The following is a 9,475-nucleotide window of genomic DNA, read 5'->3' as shown; positions in this document are numbered from 1 at the left end:
TCCCAAAGGAGCCACTTTCTTTTCCACTGGATTCTCAGAGGAAGACCAGGCCCATCTACACCACCACTGGACCTTCCGAGAGAAACTCCACCCTTCTACAGGATCACTGCTTCAACAAAACTACACCCGTCACTTCAGGTGCACTGCAGCCACCATTAAATGGGACTGGTACCACCACCCTGACCCACAGGGTGTCAGGTCGTATTCTGACTCTGTCAGTGGGGTTTTGCATGACTGCAATTTTATTTTATTTTATTTTTATTTTTCCCTTATAAAGAATTGTTATTTCTACTCCCATATCTTTGCCTGAGGGGCCCTTAATTTCAAAATTTGAATAATTCAGAGGGAGGGGGTTTAAGGTCTCTATTTCAAGGGAGACTCCTGCCTTCCTTAGCAGACACCTGTCTTTTCAAACCAAGACGGATTTTGGTGCCCAACATGAGGGTCAAGGGCATTGAGAGAAAAATGGAATAACAGTTCTTAAATAACCTAATTTTTGTGTGCTGGACATGGAAACCTCTTTAGGTGTCACCATGTGGTCTAGCTTACCCTGGTTTGGGTGGCATGTCATCATGGCTACGTCTTTCCCATTTGCAGGCCCTTATCTAAACATGGGTCCTATAAGTAAGGCTACTGTGGCTGTTATCCACTTTGTTTTATGGGTTAAGAAGGTGAGGAATTAACGGATTTTTAACTTCCTCTGGAAGTTAAGGTTAGATTCTCATAGATTCAGAGCTATCACACACTAACTGTATGTTTTTGGGGTTACTTTAATAATGATACCTACTGTGAGGAAATTCCACTGGGGGAAATTTTCTCCCAACCCTTCAACCATCTTATTGGGTCTACCCCACCAGTTTTTTAAGGATTCAAATCCTCTCTAAATGCTAATGATATCATTAGCATTATCATTAGCATCACCAGTGGCTGGTGTTGCTGATATGCCTGTTAAGCCTGTTCTATTTAGCATTCAGAGATAAAAGAAGATTTACCTGGATAACCACCCTGATATCTACCCTGAAGAACAAGGATGCTGCCCCAGAACCTGACATGCCCCCAGAAACTAGGGATGCTGCCACATAGCCTGACCTTGTCCCAGAGACTAGGGAGGCTGCCATAAAGCCTGACACTGGCCCACAGCCCACCTCAGAAATAAACCACCTGGATTGGGTGGGGGTTCTGGTAAAGGAGATGAGTCAGATGCTGAAGGAGTACATGTCCCCAGCTGGTGAGAAGCCCTCCCCCTGCCTTGAAGAGGGAGAGTCTAATAGTGCAGCAGTGGAACCCACAGATGTTACAATGGTCCAGGTTCGAGCTGAACTGCAAAGGCAATCACAGCCAGCAGCAGTTGCTCCTGTAGAAACAAGGAGGTCTAAGATGAAATCAGAGCCCCCAGATAAAAATAAGAAAGGAGGGTCCTCACAGCCTACAGAGGAGCCAGAGGTTGCAATCATCACTGAGTCCCTGACATACGAAAGTCTCCCTAATCTGCACAAAGACATTGTACGATGGAGATGTGAAGCTTATACAACCTGATTACTTTGGGTCTGGGACCTTATGGGTACAGATGAGCAAGTGGATAGTGGAGAGGCAAGAAATTTGGGACCCTTGACCCAGGACTCAGGTATGAATCAGATTTTAGAGATGGAGCCAGGGTCCCTTTCCCTCTGGGAGCGGCTTTTAGTCAGTGACAGAGAGAGGTTTGTTCACAGGGAAGGAATGCAGGAGCACCACCATAGAATGTGCTGGAAGACCCTTGAGGAAGGGATCCAACAGCTGAGAGAAGTGGCAGTATTGGAGGTACTCTTTGGGAGGGATGGACAGCATGATAATGACCCCGACAAGGTCAGGTGCACAGGGCAAATGTCATGGAGTCTGGCAAATCTGGGGCCATCTCAATACACCACCTTCATTACAACGATTGATGCCGATACCAACCGAGAGACAGTGGGCTCTGTTGCCGACAAGCTTAGAAATGATGAGAGAATGATCAAAGGCCCAATGCAGGCTCATGTCTCTGCCGTGGTCAAGGAACTCAAAGAGGAGATGAGGGAGAAGGTGAGGCAGGAGGTGAGGAGGAGCAGTTCCCATATGGCACCGGTGCAAGTCACAGGCCCCAAAGTCAGAGCCCAATGTCCCCCAGCTAAAGATAGAGGGTACACGTCACAAGCTGACCTGTGGTTCTTCTTTTGCGACCATAGGGAAGACATGGGAAAGTGAGAGGAAACCCACTTTATGGAAATAAATCATGCAGGACTCCATTTTTTTCATGGTGGAAAAAGCCCCCTCTTTATTCAGGTAACTTGCTTTTATACAGTTTTACAGAGCTTGTGTGTGACTCCAATTGGTTAGTAGCTTTCTTGCCAATTATTTTATTGGTAAGTAACAAGTTGTTACCCTGTATTGATTGGTCACTTAAAGCCCCAGTGTGTACGTGCGGGAAAAGTTGTTTGTGAGTGATAGTTTTCATTTTTCTATCTAACGTTGTAAAAAAAGTTTATACAGGTGCTAGTTGGTTTTCACCCAGGAATAGATTATGTTAACAAACTGCTCACACCAGGATTGCTTTCACATGGGAACTTGTAAAGTGCTAGTTTGACAAGGCCAGCCACTGATTTTAGGAGAGAAGGCTTGATTTTATGAGGCCTTTCTTTAAAATTTCTCTACCTTACTGCAACATTTAGTGATAGGGGCACCTGTCACGCTTTGGGGCAGGGACCTGTTGTGCCAATGGGGGACCTTGGCTAGAAATCCTTAAGCCACCACAGGATTTCAAGTCAGGGCCACGGAGCAGTGGACCACCCTGCAGCTCTCATGGAAAACTGGTCACCCTGTGTGGGTGGATCAGTGGCCCCTTCCAGTGAAAAAGGCGCTGCAGTCCCTCTTTCAGGAGCAACTGTTGAAGGGCCACATTATACCATCTGCCAGTCCTTGTAACACATCTCTTTTTGTTAAGAAGCCAGGCAAAGACAGGTGGCAGCTCCTGCAGGACCTCTGTAAAATCAATCAGGTCCTGGAAGACATGGGTCCCTTGCAACCTGCCCTACCTTCTCCCTCCGTGTTACCGAGGGATTGGCAGGTGGTCATCATTGACCTCAAGGACTGTTTTTTCAACATCCTCCTGCACCTCGAAGATGCTCCCTGATTTGCCTTTTCAGTCCTGTCTCTGAATAAACAGAGCACTTCTACAGAGATACCATTGAGCAGTTTTGCCCCAGGGCATGAGGAACAGACAAACAATTGGCCAATGGTTCATGGCTTGTACGCTGTCTCCCATTAGACAAAATTCCCAGATGTGATAATTCTTCATTATATGGATGACATTCTGATTTGTGGAAAGACTTCCACCATTCTAAACCTTGCTTTAGCCAGTGTTTCCAAAGCAGTTCAAGACATGGGGTTTGAGGTAGCTCCAGACAAGATACAACTATATCTCACAGTGGAAATACCTTGGCCTCAGGATCACGGTGAGGACCATCGTACCCAAAGCACTTGACATCAAGAATGATCCCAGGACCCTGTGAGAACTCCCATCAACTTTGCAAGGGCATCAGCTGGGTTTGTTCTCTGCTGGGAATTACAACAGAAGACTGCACACCACTATTCCAGCTTCTAAAAGGCAGCGAGAACCTGGACTCTCTGTGATCACTTACATCAGAGACCAAGGAAGCAGTAAAGTCGCTGATGCTTTAAGAGCTAAATAAGCCCACTGGTACAGTCCAGATCAACCTTTCTGTCTAGCCATCCTCGGTCCTAGTGCTAGATTTTATGCTCTGCTTTTTCAGTGGAATAAAAAGTCACTTGATCCCTGTGACGATGTGCACAGCAGTCTTAGGATGAGGGAAGAGACGAGGATCTGACTCCATGTTTCAGAAGGCTTCATTTATTATTTTATGATATATGTTATATTAAAACTATACTAAAAGAATAGAAGAAAGGATTTCATCAGAAGGCTAGCTAAGAATAGAAAAAGAAAGAATGATAACAAAAGCTTGTGTCTCGGACAGAGAGTCCGAGCCAGCTGACTGTGATTGGCCATTAATTAGAAACAACCACATGAGACCAATCACAGATCCACCTGTTGCATTCCACAGCAGCAGATAACCACTGTTTACATTTTGTTCCTGAGGCCTCTCAGTTTCTCAGGAGGAAAAATCCTAAGGAAAGGATTTTTCATAAAATGTATCTGTGACATCTCACCCTCATTATTATTGAGTGGGTCTTTAGGGCCCACCAACCCAACAAAACAATAACATCACAAGAAATTATGGCTCAGTTGATCACCAAGGCTTGAGCTGATCTATTCTCCTTAGCAGGAATTGACCTTCATACAATTTATTTATCCCTCACCACCAAGAATCTTAATTGTCTTTTACAAACATCTGAACTTCATCAGTTTGCTCTTGATAGCTACCCTGGCCAGCTTTCAAGTCATTACCCCAAACACAAAATTTTTAAATCAAATTATAGTCTTTTACCCAGCCCAAATCCTTTGAAGGCTCTAACCATCTTCACTGATGGATCTGGGGGATCTCACAAATCTGTGATAACATGGAAAGACTCAGAGATTCAATAGTGGAAAGACAATGTGTGGAAATCATTCAAGGGTCCCCCCAGATCACCAAATTAGTAGCAGTGGTCAGAGCCTTCTCAAAATTCCAAGGGCCCCTCAATTTAATTTCAGATGCAGAATACGTAGCTGGGGTAGTTCAGAGGGCAGAAAATTCAGTTCTAAAAGAACTTTCCAATCCCAAACTGGGATTGGATGAATTATAGGTATGAATTACTTTCTGTTCTGGTTTGAAAGCAAAACCAGTGAGAGACTCCAAATGAGAAATACAATTTATTAGGAGAAGGGAAAAAAAACCCCAAATACATGCAATAATACAAAAGAAAAACCACTGACAGAGTCAGAATACAACCTGACACCCTGCTAGTTAGGGTGGTGGTAGCAGTCCAGACGAAATGGTCTTGTTGAAGTGGTGATCCTGTAGAAAAGATCTGGTAGCTCTTGTTCTCTGGAAACCAGTGGGTAAGGGCAGCTTGTTCTGTCCCAAAGCCCAGATTATATCCAGGTAGGGATGCTGAGCTCCTCTCCCCTGGGCGGAGCATCTCGCAATGGGCTGAAATCGTTCTGAGTCATGGGGTGGGTCCTTGATTACCTGTTGAACAGAAATAGCTCCCAGAGGGAGTCATCTCTGAGCCATGTGGCAAGACATTGATGGGCCCATTAACAGGAGATAGGGAAAAAACCATGTCCCTCCTGGTTTCAACAGCTCTTGAGGATGGGAATAGAATACATCTTTATATTGTAACCTAGGACAGTCAGGAGTTAGAAATTTTGTTATTTTAATGTTCTATGTGTATCTCAGTGAATATTCTTTGAATCTTACCCATTTATCCTGAAGCAATGCAATAATAATTACTAGGAGTATTAAGGAAACACGCATTAATACACACACTAGGGCTTCTTTGAGTCACAATAGTAACTGCCTGAGACAGAACTGTAATATTTTCCAAATTAGCAGAACGAGCCATCACAGGCTAATCCATTTTGGTTTTAGTAGATGCAAACAATAAGTATTGTACTATGAATTCTAAGGCAGATTTTACAAACAGTAGTACATTTTTGTAAATCTTGTGATAACCCTTCAATATTTTTCCTCTTGGTATATGTTATTAGTTTATTAGAGTCTTTAGAATATGAAAACCTGATATATCAGGAGGTAAGGTGGTTGTGAGGCTCTTCAGAGGTGGAAACTTGGTGTTTGTTTGTTTGCCTTCTCATCATCCATTTGCAGGGAAAAGCTGGCTTCTTGCTGGACTGGGTGAGAAGGTGTGTTGATTTCAGCTGCTGTGAAACAGTTATCTCATGCATCCGGCCCCATCTCTTCTGGCAGACTTGAATGTTTCTGCTTTCATGGCACCAAACCTTTGCATGCTTCTTTCCACCTTTTTTAGCCGGGCCAGATACTCTCAGGGGCTTTTCCCACTCTCTCCTTCTGGGAGTGAGGTTTGCAGGAGCTCCTGGTGCTGCCGTTCCCAGCCCCGCCCTGGGGGCAGGGTCGGAGGCAGGGCTATTCCCACTGGAGGCACGGCTGCGTTCCACGGAGGCTGCTTTGGGTGTGGGGCCCTGGGATTGGGGTGGGGCAGGCACGTCCTGCGATGCAGGCATGGCCAGGCTCCATGGAGGTGCCACTCTGAAGCCCACTTGCTTTCCATGGCCGTGGGAAGTGTGGGCAGCCCCGTCTAAGCAGCATGGCGCGGTGTCCTGGGGGGCAGGAGCGCTCACCCCGTGCTCTGTTCCCCTGATCAGGGCGGCGTGCTGTGCCCGCCTGGGTCGGCAATACAGCAGCCTGGGCTGGCTGCTTGGTGATTGCAGCAGTCCTGAGGGGACACGGGGCATCTTGGAGCTGATGGGGCTGTGGTGGCCGCCATCTCTCCACATGGCTGGATTGAACAACGGGGCCCGCCGGCTCCCTGGGTAATGTCGGCATCCCTGTGTAATATATGTTAGAAATAATTCATGCTATTAAAGAATGTATTTTATAAAGGTTGTGAAATCCGAACGTGTCTCTGACCACACACGGCGCGAGAGTAGATGTCTATTCAGATTCTAAAGATTCCCGGACAGGGCTAAGAAAACGATCGACACTTTAGCATAAGAATGGACGCTCCCAGCACGATGATCACCTGTATCTCGAGTCGTTGGAAACCGCCTAAGAGCGATCATCGTCCTGCAAAACATCAATCAAGATAGCCAGGGACGCCAGAGTTATACATGTGAATACATGGCTTCCTCAAAGTCAATCAACACTGACTATCCACCTGGAGACGATCTTTGTCCAGCTCTGCACACTGAAAGAAACAACCATGAATGTGAAGAGTTACAAAAGAAACTGGGACTCCTTTGCCTCGGGCATAATAAACTGTATAAAACCTCGTCACTAGAAGCAGCTCTCATGAACGGAGGGGATTTCGATGTGATAGAGGTCAGATCGAGGTTCACCCAGCGCCGACCCCAGGCTCAACGCTGTCTCTTTGGCTGTGGCGGATTTGAGCACCATATTTCGGTCATGCACAAAGATAAATAAGTTTATTTGCATTTTTGATAATTTGGCTCAGAATTGATCATTTATATCAATTCTGGTGACAACCCGACATGATTTGAATTTGGGGTTCGGGGACCCCTTCCCGGCTGGAAGGTGCCCTGCTGATTTCAGCGGTCTGATGGGATTGGGAGTTTGCGAAACCAATCCAAATCATTGAACCGAAACCAGAACCACAGCCAAAGAGGGATAAAAACGGGCCCAGCTCTTGGAAATTTGGTACGGGGTGCTGTCTCCACTCGGAAATCAACTTGCACAAAGAATCCACGTGGGAAAGGAACCGTGAGTATCATGTGGTTGAGTGGGGTGTGACCGAGCGTGTGTGTGAGATGTGATTCTATCACAAAGCAAGTGTGGACCCCACAATCGCATTCCCACTATCCTGCAAGGGATGTGGTTGGTCCAGGGGGAAGCGGACGCTTTTTCTTAACACACGTGGGACCCAGGACTCATAGGGAGTTCGGGGGGGAATCGGTCATAGTTGGGTCAGAAAGGGGAAAAGATGTTCCTGGAAGATTCCAGGAGCCCATCTGCATTCTGATCCAGAGGAACAGGTAAGAAAACTCAAAACCAGTCGAAAGACCTGCGTAACAGTTCTCCGCATGGCTAAGACTGGTGGCGTTTTGCAAGCTCAGGAAATTGACATCGGACAGAGACTCGGGGCTCACATCGAGTGTCCCAGCCAAAGGAGACAAGGTGAGAAAATTTGCAAGTGGGATTTTTGGAAAAATGGGGTTGGGAAAAAGCAGGTTCCAGAAAAAGCCTCAAGAAAAATCTCCCCAGGGTCCCGGGAAGGTTCTGCCAGAAATTCCAAGGGAAAGCCCGTTGGGATGGATGTTAGAACATTGGGATGACAGTCCTAGGAGAGTGGGGAAGTCCAAGGAAAAGATGATACATTTTTGCATGGAAAAGTGGGGAGGCAAGGAGATCACAAAATACGTGTTTTGGCCAGTGTTCGGCATGTTCAAAGCATGGACGTGCGAGTCCCTCTACAACCATGTATTCGATCGCCACCCACAGGACTTTGAGGAAATTGAGTATGCCGAAATGTGGAGATCTACTTGTACGAGTTTATACCCGATATGAGCTCTCAGATGTGCGGCAAACCATGGCAAGGAGTGGGAACCCCTGGACAACCTTCCACCCCCCTACCTTGTTCCTCCACCCCAGCCTGTGCCAGCCCAGCTACCTCCGGTGCCCGCGTTGCCTCCCGAGGCGACGATCCCGCAGGGACAGGTCTCAGCGCCGCCGCTCCCACTGGAGCCAGCTGCGGCACCTTCTCTCCCACGTGGGCAGGCAGCGGCCCCTCTGCTCCCATGTGAGCAACTGCAGCCATCAACCCTCCCCAAGACCAAAGAAAAACAGGTAATTTTCCCCAAGAAAGTTAGCTCTCCCCTGGCCCATTGAACGAGGCAGTGAACAAGGAGGGCGACCACTGGGGACAGTGATGACGAGAAGGAGAAGCCTGGCATCTTCCCTTTACAGGAGGTGCTGATGGCTCGGGAGTTATCGGCTTTGTACATGTACCGATTGACACCGGAAATGTGAGGGCGTTCAAGAAAGAGATGGGGAAATTGATGGATGATCCTTTGGAGGTGGCAGAAAGACTAGATGAATTTCTAGGAACCAGCACATACGCTTATGAGGATCTCAATGTGATCCTGAGGTTGCTGTTCAACAATGAGGAGAGGGAGATGATCAGACAAGCCGCGATCAAGGACTGGGAACACAGAAATCCCCAGGGAGGGAGCAGAGACCAGAGATGGCTGAACCAAAAGCCATCCTGGAACGCCCAGATGGAGGAAGGGAGGCAGAAAATGATAAATTTGAGAGACATGATAATCCGAGGTATCAGAGAGGCAGTGCCAAAGGGGCAGAACATGAGTAAGGTACTCAGGGAATGCCAGGGAAAAGACAAAACCCCCACGGAATGGCTGGAAAGGCTCCGAAAGAGCCTAAGAATTTATTCCGAGATGGACCCCGATTCTCTGGTTGGGGTAGTTTTGTTGAAAACTCAGTTTGTGGCAAAATCGTGGGAAGACATATGGAAAAAGTTAGAAAAGATAGATGGATGGCAGGACAAGGGACTGCTGGATTTGCTCCGGGAAGCCCAGAGCGTCTACATGAGGAGAGATGAAGAAAAGCAGAAGATTCAAGCAAAGGTACTGGTAGCTGCAGTGAGGGAGGTACAGAAGCAGGAACAGGTCAGAGACTCGGTGAAAGAGGCGCCAGTGAAGAAACAAAACCCTTCCCAAGGAAAAGGTTCGAACAACCAGAAGAAGGACTTCGAGTGCTACTACTGCAAGCAAAAGGGACATATCCGAAGGAATTGTCCCAACAAAGTCAAAGATCAAGCGATGTTTCAG

Source organism: Camarhynchus parvulus, unplaced genomic scaffold, assembly GCF_901933205.1.
Source record: "Camarhynchus parvulus unplaced genomic scaffold, STF_HiC, whole genome shotgun sequence".
NCBI classification, from domain to species: domain Eukaryota; kingdom Metazoa; phylum Chordata; class Aves; order Passeriformes; family Thraupidae; genus Camarhynchus; species Camarhynchus parvulus.
This window is presented reverse-complemented; position numbering follows the sequence as displayed.